General features: G+C 37.0%; 1 protein-coding gene across 1 annotated transcript in view; it reads left to right on the top strand.

The window, feature by feature from the left end:
- Positions 1 to 17,145, top strand: part of EYA4 (EYA transcriptional coactivator and phosphatase 4) — a 145,371-nt gene that overhangs the window by 79,833 nt on the left and 48,393 nt on the right. The gene's annotated exons all lie outside the window — the stretch shown is intronic.

Raw genomic sequence — 17,145 nt, 5'->3', positions numbered from 1 at the left:
GACAAATTACCTTATAAAACTACATAGTGATGTCAAAAAGACATTACTTCTGTGTTCTCAGAAGTGCAATGCATTTTTGTATTAGTAAGTTAAAACTAAGCCCTACAGAGCAAGAAGCCCTCCATTCTTGTTGCATAATTTTTACTACAAACCTGGGGATCCAGTATTTCCAGTGATATTCATTCTTACTGACTTATATACTTTAAAAAAAAACAAATTCTAAAAGGAAAAGAAAGGGAAAAGAAGCCACTCTTAAGCAAATGCTCCCTTTCAAAACATTATTAGATGCTGTAAGAAGAGTTTAAATCAGAGACATTATAGTTACTACATTAATACCAGCTAGAGATTGTTCCTATGTATTACTGAACTACAAATTCACCGGTTATGATCACTGATAAATATTGAATCATATGCACAGATCTAGTTGCCAGATAAAGCAGCTATCCAAAAAATCACAGAGGGATTTTTTATGTGTTTAAAAAAGGTCTCCAGTATTTCAATTTAATATGGGTTTCAGTAAGGTTGTTAGCATAGATTGCAGCTGTTCATCAGATGATTGCTGTTCTGTTCTTCAACACCCACACTGTTTAGAAGTGCACCACATAGTGGGATTTAAAAGATATGAATTCCTGTTTCTCTTTCATTTTAAAAGTCTCTCTTAAAACTTTGGAATGAGAAATAGGCTTTCACATTTTCTTGCTGGTCTCATTCTGATACCTGCTTATGGTTTTTCATTGATCAGGATACAGAGTGCATGTACATGCCCAGAGACAATTTTTGTCATTAATGCATTCACAAGTAAATAGATGGTATTGAATGTCAGTGAGAGCTACCACAGTTTTTACATTATGTTCACTTGACCAGAGTTTGTTTCCTCTGCAATTTGGACACACTGTTGTGTATACAATGTTCACTATACTTACTGTATCTGAGCTACGCTAATATTGCATGTGTGCATTACCGAACAGTGTATCCATGACCATCCATCTACTTAACAAAAAATGAAAAGAAAAATAACATGTGTCTTCTGCATCTTATTTCAGACAACCAGATCATCAAAAGTATTTAATTCTCATCAGTTTGAACTGTGTAAAGTACAGTGAGATTTCTTTCCCTGACTAATTCCCTCAACAACACCTTCATAAGTGTTATCTCAGAATGATTGTGGTGATGGTTGATTCTTTCAGTCAGGCATTGGCTTGCCCTATTTGCCAGATCTGACATTGTAACTCCTCAACCCAAATCCAGGCTTTACAGGCAGATGATAGATTCTCTGGTGAAACTGTCATGCCTTTCCATGACTATTTGAACACAGTTGACCCTCTGAATACCAGTTCCTAGTAGAGGGAGACCAGCAATAACTTCCCAGTCATTTGCAGTTCAAGAGATGAACAATATTACCGTTACACGGTGAAGAGGTGCATACAATTGAACTGCTAAAAAGGAAAAGCCAGGAATAGCTATGGAAATTGTCATTAAAGTTTCAGCAAACATAATAGAAAAAATAAACAGTTTTGCGTGTGCAGTAAACATGAACAAACCAGTCTACCAAGCTTTCATATCTGTTGTTTAAATGCATTGTACTCCTTTATTTTCTTCCCGTCTATGTCTTAGAAGTTTTTTAGAAGGTAAGGGTTCATTGTCTGTTGTAGCTTTTCTTGGATAGAGGGTAGTGCTTTTCTGAGTCAGGAGTAGTGTAGTTCCACTGTATTTCATACTGAATTATCTGTAGATCACAGTAACATGGTAAATGGGTTTCATTTGAGAAAATGAGATATTGAGAAGATCTCTGATTTAGACTTTGAAGGTGAGATTCATCTCATCCTGAAGTAGCTGTGTAAGGTAGGCACTTCTGAAATGCCATTTATCTGATCTTCTTTCTATTGATGGGAAAACAGCTTACTGTATCCCTCTTCTCTTGAACAACTATGCAGACTCCACCTGTTGCACTGCTGATTTATTGTAAGAAGACCAGCTAGATACACAGTATAACCGAAGGCAATGAAAGCATTTCTTTTGATTTTACAGATTCAGCTTTTCTGCAAAACTGTTCAGTTCCATAAGGGAATACATGCAAAAATAAGATTAATCTTTAGCCAGGATAAAACGCTTTGTGAGTAGCTCCTAGTATTTCTAGGGGCTTGGGGCAAACTATAAAGAGGAACATATACAGCAAAACAAATTTGCTTAGAAAAAGAATAATTAAAGTTGAAATTGAAAGATTGCCACAAGTGATTTTGGGAACTGGAAATAAAACTAGTCAACAGGAGGGATAGTATATGTCTGTCAGAATATAGAATTCATGTCAGTGAGGCCACTGTAGTTATAAACTTTTCACCTAAGAGAAATGTTTGGCAAGATCAAGCCCATACTTCTCAGTCAAGGCAGTGACTGGCAAAAAACATATAACAGTTTTCCAATTTTAAAATAATTACATTGTGGAATAAGATTTCTTATAAAGGCTACATTCTGGGACACACAGGATTAGCTTGCAGAGAATGTTTTATACAAATCTGTTACTTATTAAAGGTTTGGTGCACTTATTTAGTCTGCATGCCACTTAGGCAGTTGGAATCAATCAAAATAATATGGTTAGGGAGATGACTATGCACAAAAGTATAACTGAATGACATACAGCAACCATGACAATTGCACAACAGTTGCTACAAGAAGTATGTTGCCTTGCTATATGAATTGTATTTTCGGGCATGTAGTTTTCAGGCAGCACAAATCTTTCCTATTTTTAGAGAAGTCTGTGTGGTATCTCTCTGCCTTCTGAACACTGATGTTCTCATTCATTAACTTTAGAAATTCAGTCTTCCGATTACCCAAGGCCTATTGAAACTGCTCACTGTCTGCCTGTTGGTTTTTGTTGGCTCTGGATCAAGCCCCCAAAGAGTTCTAAAAATGTATGCGATATATTTACAGAAATTACAATAATCTGTTTAGAGTGCAAATACGTGGTAACTGATGACATCACAGGGAAGTATTTTAATGGTTTATATTAACAGATCCCTGTGGCTTATAACAATAAAAGTAATGTATTTTTCATATTTCATGTCTGTTTCAAATTCCTGTTTTTTTTTTTTTTTAAATTGGGCATAACATATTTTCTGTTATATTAATAATAATTTTTCCATGTGATCCCAAGCCAAATCATGTCAGTGTTAAGACCTATTAACCTGAGTCCATGGTGGATCACATTTGGAATAAATGAAAGCAACAAAACTCAGGAAGTTGTGAACATTGTTTTTTTAAATTTGTATCACCAAGTTGAAAAAAAAAATTGGTAGTGAATGTAATTTGTAGATTTTGGAGATCAAAATGCCTTGTGATTTTGAGTCTGCTCAAGAGAACATTTCTGCATTTCTGTATTAATTATCGTATCCATTAAATTTTAATAATTTTTGAACTTTCAGGAATGTCCTGGATATGGTAAATACTGATTTTGAGTGAAAGAAGATAACCTAAGATTATACCTGCAGATACTTTTGCTTAATCCAGTAGTTTCTTAGAGACTTATCCTAAAATTTAACTGCATTTTGAGCCATAAAATGACAGTGTTGGTTCTTCTTACATGTGCAGCACATATAATCACAATGAGAAGGAGCTATTTTTCTTTCTCCCTTGGTCTGTTTTTGCTTTGTCATATCACATTGCAACAGAACACAGGAGAACTAATTCAGACTCCATTCCAGCTTCTTTGACCTCTTGGATACTCTAAATGTATTTTACCATTGGTGAGCCTGAATAGTAAAAGTATTTGATTCCAACTACTTTGCACTTCAAATCTAGTTGAATAAATTCCTAGAAGAATGCAGACAATGAAAAAAAATGGCCATTTCCCCTATTTTGAGATTGGTACTAGTTGCTTTTTATATGAATCATCTTTTTCCTCAAATATTTTTAAGTGTCATTTATTGGCTAGACATTTCACAACCTTTTCAGACACATTTTAAATACCATCAGTCAGTCTATGTATTGGATAAGCATTTAACTAACACCATGCAGTTAGTACATGTGCTAGTATTTAATACATCAGAAATCACTTCTTTGCCATCCTACTAGATCCTGAGCAGTCATTAAAGAAAAAATACGTAGGAAATAAGAATAGAATTGTCAAGATTTGATCCCAGCTGGCAACTAAGCACCATGCAACCTCTCATTCACACACACCCCTCCCACTCCCAGCCCAGTGGAATGGGGAGGAGAAAGTAAAACTTGTAGGTTGAGATAAAACAGTTTAATAATTGAAACAAAGTAAAATATAGTAAACATAGTAAATAATAACGATAATGAAAAAAATCCCCAAGAAACAAGGGATGCACAATACAATTGCTCACCACCTGCTGACTAATGCCAGACCCCATTCCAGAACCCAGATAAGCCCCCCTTCCAAGTATAAACTCCAGTTTATATGCTGGGCATGACGTTCAGTGATGTGGAATATCGCTTTGTCCCATTCAGGTCACCTGTCCCAGCTATGCTCCCTCCCAGACTTTTTTTTTTCATATCTCCTTAGTGGCAGAGCATGAGACACAAAAGAAAAGAAAAATAAAAGTTCTTAGGATAAACGTGACTTAGCAAAAGCCAAAAACATCAGTGTGTTATCAACGTTCTCAAACTGAATCCAAAACACAGCACTGTACAAGCTACTGGGAAGAAATTAACTCTATCCCAGCCAAAACCAGGACAAGAATGAACAAAAAAATCCATATGAAAAGAGACAACTTGCAAATAAGTAATTGAGACCACATGCAAATAAGCTAATTGCAAGTTTGTTTTCTTTTTTCCTAACATTTGCATCTTCCACACGTTACACAAATGCATGTTAAACCAGCTGTAATATTTCAGGCTTGATCTCCCCTCTTTATGTTAAGATAGCCTTATCAGAGAGCAGCTCTGTACCTCAGCTTTCTCCACATGCAGCTTAGTCTGAGCACCAGAAATCATAGTTCTCCTCTGGGAACAGAAGTCAGAGGATCCATATGACAAGGAGGAAAAGAGACTCCTCCATAAGCGGCATCTGGCTCTTTGGCAGATTTGTCAAGCACTTCTGCTAATGGGTTTGGATTTGCCCAGGGGTCTTTTATGTGGTTACATTGCAGATGGTCTGTCTGTTCTATCTTCTCCTTTTGAACGCTTTTACTTAAAAAAAAAAAAAAAAAAAAAAAAAAGGCAAAAAACTTTCGTCTGATCCTCAGAATTTACACACTCCTTGCCAGCTGATAAGGTTCTTGATAGGTCTCATAAGATGCCTGTGAAGGCTCCTTTCTGTTAGTAATCGCAAAGTTCTCCATATATCCAAACGTGTGTCTTGAGTTTTGCTGGCAATTCTGGACTTAGTTCTCCAGTTTTGCTGCCAAGTGATATAATTTACTGTGATCTGAGTCCACATTATTGTCAGATTTCTTTGGGAATTTCTTAATGTCGTTTGTAGAGTAGAAGTAACCCTACCTTCCCTTGAAACATGAAATATACTTGCCTTTCACTCACCGTCCACCTTTGAAAACCTAAGTTCAAATCTGGATTTGGTTAAATGTGAAAATGAACATGATGGTCTCAATCTAATTCATAGGGGATTTGTGTCTGCCATTTAAGAGAGGCCCAGGACTGAAGCAGCAAGTCTGTGGGAAGGTATGTTTGGCAGAGCTATGGAGAAAGGCATATATAGTGCCCAAATAAATAAAGCAATTCCACAGATCAACTTTTTAACAATTATTTATTGTGTGGTGTGAGGGCAGAGAGGGAGAACATCCTGTTTGGTGAATTCCATTTAAGTTCTGTTTCAATTACAACTAAATCTCTGTCACTTTAATTTTTAAGGGTTTTGAGATTTTATTTGTTTTTCAGTGTCGAAGTAATTGGCAGGTGACTAGACATAAGATCATGTTTTATTCCTGTGTTATTTCAGGCTTATGTCTTATTTTCCTTCTAATTATGTAGATTAAATTAAATAGAAAATAAACCCCTGTGCTCTCAAAGATGCAGTCCTTTTCATGACTTTCTCAAAATAGTACCACAGAAACGTATTCATCCCCCTTAGTGTTTCATTATTATACCATGTTTCACAGCAACAGTATTTTAACATTTGCTGAGACACGAGAATAATTGAGTTATAAAAAGCAATCATGTTGTTATTAACATCTCGTATCCTAGTGCCCTGTCTCGCAAACCAGGTTCTTGGGGGAACGGCTGGGGAACCTGTGCTAAAAGCAGTGAAGTTACAGACATATCTGCAATATAGATGTGGGTGAACTTAAAAACCAACAGCACTGAGTGGCTTGTTTTCCTTTACCCTGTTTTTCCCTCAGGACTTGGACGAAAGTGGATATTTAATGATTTTAAAAGACTAGGCAGTATGTCAGAAGTTTTTGTGAGATCAAACCATTTGGTGTAAGCTGGGCTTTTAGCAGAGGGAGCTATAAAGGATGGTAACCATCAGAGAGGCTGGTTCCAACGCTGCTGTGTGTGTGCCAGGGCAGTGAGGGTTGGAGCTCTAGCTCTGCTGGTGCCCCACTGGCTTTGGCCAGCCAGGCAGGTATGCCCTGGCCTGGCGACAGAGTTATCAGCATGCAGGCTGAGCTGGAACTGCAGGTGTTACAGATTTGCAGCTGCTACCTGCCCCTTCTTGTGGCCCAAGGGGGTAATTTGGGGAGGGGGGGGAATTGTGCCCCAGAGTTCTTAGCAACAAGTATTTATTAACTCTTAGAAAAATCCCCTACTTCACCCAAAATGAAAAAGGTACATAAAAACTGTGTGTATGCTTTAAGTCTCAAAGTATAAAATAACTTGGGGAAATCAAACAACAAAGTGAAATTCAGTCATTTGATACCAATTGTAAAGGGCAGCCAGCATCAGTACCTTTATCAGAGCATCATTCTCTTTGTTTTGAATGTAATTAGTTCTGAAAAGTTCTTTCAGATGTACAAGCAGTAAGGTCTCCTGGGAATAATGAAAAAGGGATATGTGCAGCACGTCTAGTGCATCTAGTGTACCTTGCCATCCAGAATGGCTATGCCCAACTACATCTTACAGGAATGATCAAATGCTGAATCAGTTAAAGCATCAGGCAGACAGCAAGTTTTATATTCTAAATCAAACTCATTGTTGGGACTGTGATTAGAAGGCAGAAATAATTGCTTTTGACACAAACTGTTTTGGAGCCAAACATAATGTGCTCCACATGAGGTAAACTACAGAATATTTGTCTTGGGAGCCAAGATTCAGATCAAGTTTAACTTATAAAGGGTACTTCACTGTTAAAAGTGAGATACGTTAATGTTTCCCACATTAGGGCTGCTTGCCAGTAACTCTCTGTATTTTATATTTACAAAAAAAAAAAAAAATCCCAGAGAAGATTCAAAATGTTTGCATTAAAATATGAATGGAGCATGAAAACTATAAGTTTTTGGCAACTCCTGTATTCTGCCCAGTCTGTCATCATAACTCATTCTTTCTGGAAGCAGATAAAGTTCTTGAAAGGCCTCTGTACTTGTAGCTGAAGAAATTACGTTGAAATGAGCTATGGTCACTCTAATAACAGCACACCCGAAAGAGTGTCTTTTCCTGTGGGGATTCCCTGCTGAAGAAGAACCACGTTTCAATAACTAGTTTGAAATATAACAGACATCTCAATTTAGGGTGAGTCAGATACAACCCATCCCTTTTTTTTTTTTTTAATGAAGATATGGGTTCACACTTACATCATGCAGTCCAGGCTCCATTGAAACCAACAGCAAAATTCCCAGCCTTTCATCCCTGATTTCCCAGTTTTAGGTTTGCTTAAATATTGTCTGACATGAATACAGTTGACATTATTATATTGAAATTAATAACAGTAGCACTACATCATTTTAATTAGTAATATAAATATAAAAAAGCAGGTCTGCAGCACTCTAGGGATGTGTATGAGGAATTATATCACTTTCTCTCCAAAAAAGGTAGCTGGAAGATAACATTGTTATGAAGTTATCCCTAGAAATTCCTTTTTTCCATGTATGGGTAAGCACCAAGGATTTGAAAGACCTTCTGTGTTTTGATGCTTCTTTCCATCTCAGTCTGTCATTAATGTGTGGTTTGGAAGAGGGCATTTCCTCTCATTGAAGAGCAGAGATGCTAGAGCATCCCCTGTTTATTGTCCATAGGAAGTCAGGGCTTCAGTTAGCCCTTTGAATACTCCAGTCATTGTTCCACTTAAAATCAGATGTCATGTCTTACTGCATTGTGTTTTCCCTGAGATGTTTTGAAATCCTATGCAGTAAGCAGTGTGCCTTCGAAGGCTATGTCTTACAAAGGACAGATTAGCAACAGGCTACTAATTGGCAGAGCTGATCATCACCACATTCCTCTGGATGTATAAGAAACAGTCTTTGTTGCTCAAATCAGACTCAAAAACACCAAAGAAAGACTTAGTGAGATTCTTCAGTCACTGGGTTTGTTACGTGTTCCTTATGTCCAACTAGGTCGCCTCCCAGAGATGCAGAAGAGACTCTGAAATTCCCAGCAGATTTTTCAGATGTGACTCTGAACAGTTGTTCTGCAGAAGTTGTGGCGTAGGAGGGAAGGCCACAGGCTTGCTGTTTGAATTCCAGCCATCTCCACAAAAGTGTTTGTTATTTGTTTATGACACAGCACATCATGTTGTAAGAACCACAATATTTGCAAGTGCCAGTCACATCTGGAAGTGATCAGAAGCTGTTGGGTGAACTGCTCTTTGAAAATGTGACCCTGGGATCCAAAGACTTGCATTTAGATCTTATGTATCTGTAAACTGGTAGTTTGTATTTAATGTAAGTTGGATACTTGACAGCTCCCCGTGGAACTGTGGTGTCATTATCACTTTTGATTTATTTAAGTACTCACATAAGGACTTCAAAACCTATTCTAGTCATCTTTTTTTTTTTTAAGTAGCAGGTGCCTGTGTACCTTTATGTGTTTTTTGTTTGCACTGGGACTAGGAACTGCATAATGCAGCCCATGGGCTGTGGGGTCAAGCTTGTGACAGTGTGTGAAACGTGCCCCTGTCTGAGCCTGAGCTGTGGCATAGGATCATGACTACTCTTGGAGTTGTGCCGGGCAGGGGTTTGGTGCGTGCCATCTGGCACATGCTCCAGTACAACCCAGGCTCAGCATGGGCCAACCTGTACATGGGTAAGAGAAATGAGCATCCTACCGTTCTGTCTGCCATTCCTTCAGTCCTTGGTCCTTGTTGCTTATTAGTTTACATGTTCTCTGTCTGGCCTCTGGAGTGGTTTTCTCCAACCGGCTACCTTTTTACTTGAGAAGATGGGAATTATTTATTCAGACGCCACATTACCTCTTTCCAGATACTTCCTCCTGTGACTGGAGTGTAAACCCTGAGCTAAAATTGTATCACACCAAAACTGTAGCTGTCGTATTTGGATAGCCCAGGAAAGAGATCTCAAAGGCTAAGATCTAGCTGGCCAGAGGGTATTGTTCTGCATAGCTTTGCTTTTTTGTGTGTGCATCAGTTTATTACATCAGAATGTAATAGTTCCCCATATAAAACTATCATTTTCCTTCATCAAATCAAATCAATCTTAAACTTCAGAGTGGAGAGATGAGGTGAAAGGGGAACCATATGGAAAAAAGGGCTTCCCGTTACTTATATTTTCAGTGACAGCCTGCCTATTTCACTGCTCTGAATCTGTGTTTTGTAATTGAAAAATCTCCTGAGCACAGGAAGGGTGAGCTGGAAGCTTATGCTGAGGTAAATAACTTAGTATGTTCCCCTTCCCCTGAGTTGCCTTGATTTTTATTTATTTATTTTAATCCTTATTGCCTTTGGACAAATCAACTGCATGTCCAAGAGGAAAATCCAGAAATGGCTCCTAGATATTATTCTGTGTTTTATCAAAAAATGTAGAAATCCAAATTAATTTTACCTTGTCTTTTAATTGTGTCGAGGAAATGACATTCATTCCCAATAAAAGTCAGAAAGCAGTGAAAAATTAATGTAATGCGGATTTATGGCCAGCTGAACTGTACTAAAATAGACAGTTTTCAGTGGTTTTCTGGAAACCACATTAAATGACATTATACTGAAATAAAATGTCTCAGTCAATCAGAAACCAGGGAAACCATGCAGTTACTGACTTCTAAGCAAATAATAGTTTTCAACAATTATACAGCATGACAATGGAAGCCATCTAAAGTTGTGTGTTTAGTCATCACCAGAGCAAACCTAAACTTTTCACCTTTTTTTTCCTCAGGCAGGAAAAGAAAATATCAGGGTTTTTTGTTTGGTTTTTTTTTCTGACCAAGGAACCCTTGAATTTGTAAGCAATTATTTTTCACAGTATTTAGTCATATTTTCTCACTAGACCCGCAAAGAACAAATCCGCGTATCCCTTTCACTAAAACTATATCTGCTTATTACTACAGCAATAGCATTATACTAGATTACTAAAAGCTTTGGCCTTTGGCATGTGCTCATGCAGTGAGAAAAGAGGGAAACATAGATTTAATAAAGACAAAAAATATCTGACTCCTAGTTGCTAGGAAGCACAGAGAAGCTCAAGGTGGCACAGGGTCATAGCCAGGAGGATGATAACCAAAGCCTAACTGGGGAAATAGGAATGGGGGGTGGGGAAGAAGTTGAAGTGCTGTTAAAAGAAATGTCTTTTTTCTCTAGCTGTGAATGGTGTAAGGAGGCAAACTACAGTGCTGGCCTTTGCCACCGAACCTGCTTACCCACGTTTTCAGCTGAGCTCTCTGCATCAAGTGCATCCGAGGCACTGACACTGTCTGTCTGTCAGACAGCTCCTGTAAAGTAATACTGTCTGCATGAGGGTTTTTTTTCCTGGTATTAGAACTTGAATAGCCAAGAGAAGGACAATAGGCAGGAAAGCAAAACTGAGATACAGTCACAACCAGTGCCACTTTATGCCTCAAAGAATTACCTAAGGAGTCCCATCCTCTGCAAGACAAGCAGTTTATTTGAAATCAAAAAAGCTATTTGTAGGGATAGGTGCAATTGTGCAAGAATTTGTAACAGAAATCTAGAACTTGTTTTGCTTAGGAAAACTGCAAAATGCCTTTTCGAATGGGTTAGATGGTTTTTTTCCTTCCTTCTGCATTTCAGAGAAAGTTGCAGGGAAGAAGCTGTGAGCAAGCTATTTTTCTCTGTGGTATGCGGAGATAACATGTTTGCAGACATGTACAAGGCCTCCTTGGGCGCGGGGGGCAGGGTCGGGGGGGGAAAAGAGACTGGGGACACAAGGAACCTGGAGAAGGCGGAGCATTTCCTTTTGCCCGTGAAGGTCCAGTGTGTGCTGCATCGTAAAAAAATGGTCCTTGCATCTGAAATAAAGCTTTTTTTTTAAATCCTTTCACTGCCTTGGCATTCTTGGGAAGAATACCTGCGTATGTTTACATTATATTATTCAAAAAAAAATCAGGCATGTTTTTTTCCCTGAAATTATTGTTGCTTCATACTGCAGGGACCCTTCCCACACTCCAGTTATTGCAGTCTCTGGGTAGATGTTATTTCCCTGTGAGCTTGAACTCATGCCCTGAGAAGCTGTGTGATGATATTTAAGCTTGTAATGAATAATCCGCAAGGAATCTACTACAGTCCTTACTGTATACTTACAGTTCTGCAAAGCTGAACTTTATGATAGTGGTATTCCTTAACATGGTAGAAAAACTCTAATGTTTTAATTCTTTGTTTCACTAAGGTTCCTTCTTTTTGATACCTTCTATCTGACATTGATTGTAGATTGACAAAAGTATTTTTTTTAATATCAATGTGGCATTATTTTGCTTCTTTCCATTACTTTTTTAATATGAGTGTTGACATTCTACTTACAAATACATGAGAAATAGAAATTGCACAGCCATAATCCCCCTCCTATCCTCAAATGGTTGCAAAAATTTAACACTTGTTTTCTGTATTGTTAAAAAAAAAAAGGTAATAAAATAAAACTCTGAGGAGCATTTACTGGTTTTATCAATCTAACATGACATTTTTTACTTCTTCTTAGCACTGTATCAGGTTGCTTTTCAAGTTACAAAAGGAGGCCTCAGAGAGAGTGGGAAGGAGGTCTTGCTAGTGTCCAGCAGTATTATTTGTTTTTAACTGTGGCAAGCTCCCAGAATTCACATGCTGGAGGGGCATTTCTGCAATATTGTGCCTTGTATAACAAAAGGTCTGCTATTTTGGCCATCTCTTAAGCTTGAGAAGATATACAGGAGGGGTTGATGAGCTGGGGAAAACAAGAGGGGCAGTTGTCTCGATGGAGTAAATTTATCTCGTTGGTTTTGCTGTTTCTTCCTTACCTTTTACAGTGACAAAAAAATGGCAAAGATTGCCGTACACAGTAAAAACACCTGGAAAGGAAAATACTATCTATTAACCTGTATTTTGGAGTTGATGAAATAATTAGAAATGTTACTTAATTGAAGAGTGCTCCTAGGCTGTGTGCTGTATTGCACTATTTGTGGAAATCTTTTGTGGAACAATGTTGGGAAGTTTTTTGTTGTGTATTTATACACTTAGACACATCTATGTGTATATTTATTAAAATTATTAAAAGTTTGCGTGTAGCTGTGTGTTAGTGTACATATATTTGTATGCATGTGTACATTCTCTGGAAACCTGTCCATCATCCAGAATCTCTCTCTCTCCACCTTCTTTCTTACGGCCCACTGTGTTCTTTGAAGAGTGTTCAAGGGTTGCTGAAACTTATTTTTAATTGCATTACTTACAGTTCCTGTAGGTGCAAGTAAATACGAAAAATATCTCACGTAACTATGAATGTAATGTGTAAAATTTAGTTAAAAAAATCCCAAACAATCAAAACACTAAGAAAAAAACACCTTTATAATTATGATGTATCTATGTTATTGATTGTTTTAAACGTTATTGCAGATTTTATGTAGATTTTATTGAACTAATGACTTTTGTGTATGTGCATCCATTTTGATTTTTTTGTCAGCATGAAAGGCTTGTATGAGCTAGTTCAGACTGCATGTGAAAGAGAGGTAAGCTCACTAGTCCTGTTCAGAAAGTGGCTGAAAGACCAGGCTAAAAAAATATATGTGGGAAATGGAAAAAAAATTACTCTGCTTGTCTTCAAAACAGTGTAGTTGGTCTGAGAGCTGAGCTGACAGCAGTAGGAAACAGTTTTAGCTGAGTTTGAACAGCTCTGTTACCGAACCTTCATATTGTGCAAAAAGTTAATTTTAAATAAAGGGAAATTCCCCATTTGTTTTATTTCAGAAGCTCCAAGGTAGCTGTCATCCTGATTGGACAAGGCTCCAGAAAGTGAGAAAGTTTGGGATATGTAAGAACTGGGGTTACGACAGGAGGGATATAAGAAGCGCAGGGGGGGAAACTAACAAAAAAAACCAGAACAAACAAAGCCAAAGCAACCAAACAAAAGTAATAATACCAGTACTACTAATAAAAAACATGTATTTTTTCCACAATGAAGTTTAGTAAGATTCTTCTAAAGAAAGTTGTGTAGTGAATTTCCTATCAAAGAATTTTAAAAAGAAAAATCCTGCAAAATCATTTTAAATTTTTTTTTATAATTAATTTCTAAACTAAATGAAATTATTTCAATTTCAATAGCCTTTAACCAGTCCTTCTTTCAATATTCCTATAATTTGGATTTTGCAGTAAATTCTTCACAGAGAGGAATTACTATTTTTAAAATGTTCTGGTTAGGCTGGGATTTGAAGTTTTCACAATAGAATATTTATTCTTTTATAAATCTTTGATAAATTATTTCATGCTTTTAGTTTTGTTGGTAAAAAAGGTTGAACTGTAATTAAAGCAGATTATGTAACAGAAAGTTTTCATTTTATAACATGATCTCTTTCAAGAAGAAAATTATCTAAATCTAAGTTACTTGTAGAATTAGTGAATAATCAATAGAGTTACAAGCTGTGGAAGGACCCAGCTCGCAGTCCATGTTCATAATAGTTAAATTGGAAATGCAAATGGATAACAGAGTTATAACAACACAGATTTTCTGAAAATAGATTTTAACTGTACTGAAGAAAAGCAGTGCACAAATGGATATGTGATTGTAATGAAGGGGAAAAGAAAAAAAGAGGAATTTTAAAAACATAACCGTAGAAGCAAGGCTTGAGCTTTTTACTGTTGAAATAACACAAGTTAGAGCTATACAGAAATACAGAGATGGAGTTGTTAAATGGGGCAATTATATTTAGCTGTACTTAAACCTTCCTGTGCAAGGTTGGGTCATCGTGCTTGGCCGTGCACTTCGGTGGTCTGGGGTGTGGCACAAATTCTTTTCATCCACCCTTGTAAAAGTGGGACAGAAGAGGGTGGAATTTTTCTCTTTAGATGCTGTTCTTTAATCCGCATATGAGCATAGGCTAACCTTTGAAAAGATGTAACTTCACGCCTGGGAACAAAAATTGCTTTAATGGGGAAGGCCCAGGGTTTCCACACAGCCATATATTTGATACAAACCTGCTTCAATGTGGTAGGGTTGTCCACAGGTTGGAGTTAAAGCCCACTGAGAACTAGGAGACTTTTTTGAAATGGGATGTTTTATAGACTTTTCCAGTAAGCCTCTGAAATGATCCACTAAGCATGTGCAAATAACAATTTTCAAAGACTTTAAGCGTAGCCAAAGCAGAATAAAAGACAAATTCATCTTGCCAGGTTTTGAGTTTTTGCTCAGGAGCTGGCAATCATGCAAACCTTCTTCAAACAGTCAAGAGATAATTAAAACATCTTCTTACCAAGTAGTGTGTTTCCTTCCAAAATTTATCTTTTTATACAATTTAGCATTTTACATAATTATTCTAAAAAGAGGTCTGACACAATGCAGGAGGGGGAAAACTAAAGCACAAACAGTTATGTGCCTGGCAGAGAAGCAAAATATGTAAAATAATGTTGTACAGTGTAGTATTTTAAGCAGCTTTATCAATAGACTTTATTATGTCTGAATTGAAATACATTGCATTTACTGAAAAACATTCTTTAATAAATAGCTACATAAACTTAAAAGTATTAATTGGTCTTTCAGAGATCTCCCTTTTAAACTTTTTTTTAGTGCATGAAAGCACATACTGAACCTGAACCTGCTTCTGATTAAGTCAGTGAAAGCAGTACTCTGATAAACATTTAGTTTGACAAAATGAATTCAAGATGTTGGAATTATTTCATCCCTTTTGCTAGGCATTTTTCCTGAATCCTCCATTCACTGAAAGGTAAGATTTTAGTAAGTCTGTTACATCTTCCTGAGAATTTTTTAGGCTAAAGGTAAACTAAATGCATCCAGAAAGGTGAATTGAATGACATGTGTTACACAGAAAGTAGTGTACTTCAATAAGTAAATCACATAGGGATATATTAAAGTAATCCCTGTACTTGCTCACACAGGATGGAGCACCTAGGATAAGTAGAATATACACATGGTTCTGTGAAACTTTTTATTGCTTTGGATATTCTTTTTATTCTTAATAGACTACCAATAAGTGCAAGATGGGTTTTACTCATACAGAGAAAATGTCTGTGAATGCGCTACTTCTAAAATAGTTTTAGTTAATTTAACTTGCCATGTCTGTGGGCTGGGATACCATTTGTTATAGAAAACAAATTAGGATGATAAGATTACTTTTCTGCACAGAAGGTTTCATACTGGCTTGGAACAAAAACTATTCCTTTTACAAAGTTTGATGGTTTATATTCTTTGCCAAGCAAATGAGAGTCACTGGACTTAGCATTCTGATTAAGAAAGTCTGATTTGATTAAGAAAAACCTGATTCATTTGAGTGTAAAAAGTGCTTAAGATGGATATTTCTTATATACACTAGCTGCATAAACCAGTAATTTTGCTTATCAAATACTGCTGAAGTATTTGCATCTGTGGTGATGATATATGCCTGTCTGAAAAGAAATTATTATAATTTTTTCCTGCTGACCAAGAAAAAAAAATCAGATGTGAACTTTCTAAGCTGGAACTGCCCATTAGGTATCTGTGGGCTGATCATGCTTCAACAGGAAATCATGGCATTTAAAACTGCTAAGTGAACACGTGGGGAGCATTACACTGTATATGCAATGAAACATGCATTGTTTATTTCATTTAGCATTCTTCTGCTCCCTTAAATACATACAAGATGGAAACTCACGGAATTTTTTTAACCTTTAGCTGCTATCCTTGTACCGAAACTACTAAACAAAAATTGACAGACTTGTAAACAACTTGAGTTCATTTTATTTCATCTAACACTGATCACATTTCCAGTAGACAATAAATATAATTCACTGCTGACAGATGTGTAGAAATGTATATACAACTAGATGAAGAAATTGGGTTCAATGCAGTTCAAATCTCAGTTTATGCCTTGGCATTTCCTTGAATATGGCTGTAAAATTCTTACCTGCTGATGCATGGCCTCCAACAAGATCAGTTTTTCCCTGCTCATCCAGACTGCTGCTGGGAAGGCTATCCTGCCAGCGGCGTATCAGTGCATATCGTGGTTGACATAGGCATTTACTTGAGTAAATGAGATTCTTTACTTCATGTGCCTTTGGGTAAGGCCTTTGTTCATTTTCCCAGTTGAGATGTAGTATTTCCTACATTTTCTTGAGCATATTCAGTACATGAAGGCTCTGAATCTATATCTTGGGTTAAATGAACGTGATGTGAGGGAGGCTGAAGCATCCAGGAGATCAGCAGAATTAGGAGCACAAAATGGGAGATAATTTCATTCTCTGGAGGGAAGAAATGTAGGTTCAGATAGCACACTCATATTTGATGGAAAGGTAGTGGCGTTTTGTTTGGGTTTTTTCCCCCACAGAGGGGGATGTGTGGGAGCACAGAATATAGGTAATTTCAAAGTGAAACTTGGAATAAATACTGAAGATGCTGGCTGTTGCCTTAACAATTTGCCACTGATTGTCCTGGTCAGAATATGAATATACAAGAACCATTGTTCTTACTGAACTATCCCAACTGTTCATCTCTTTCCTAGCCATCTCAACCTTGTACAATGTAATTTATCTTTTACAGCTCTGTAAGACAATCTTCCTGTTGGCCTTTGCAGTATACATATGGTAAATGGTTCTCCTGTTGCAGATGGGCTGGCAATTTTGCTTATATATAGCAAAAATGTTTCTTTGGGGGAAAAAAT

The sequence above is a fragment of the Pipra filicauda genome, unplaced genomic scaffold (genome assembly GCF_003945595.2).
Source record: "Pipra filicauda isolate LSUMZ 115617 unplaced genomic scaffold, ASM394559v2 scaffold23_size5868930_pilon, whole genome shotgun sequence".
Taxonomy (NCBI): domain Eukaryota; kingdom Metazoa; phylum Chordata; class Aves; order Passeriformes; family Pipridae; genus Pipra; species Pipra filicauda.
Note: the sequence above shows the minus strand (reverse complement) of the source record. Positions and strands in the feature narration are given on the sequence as shown.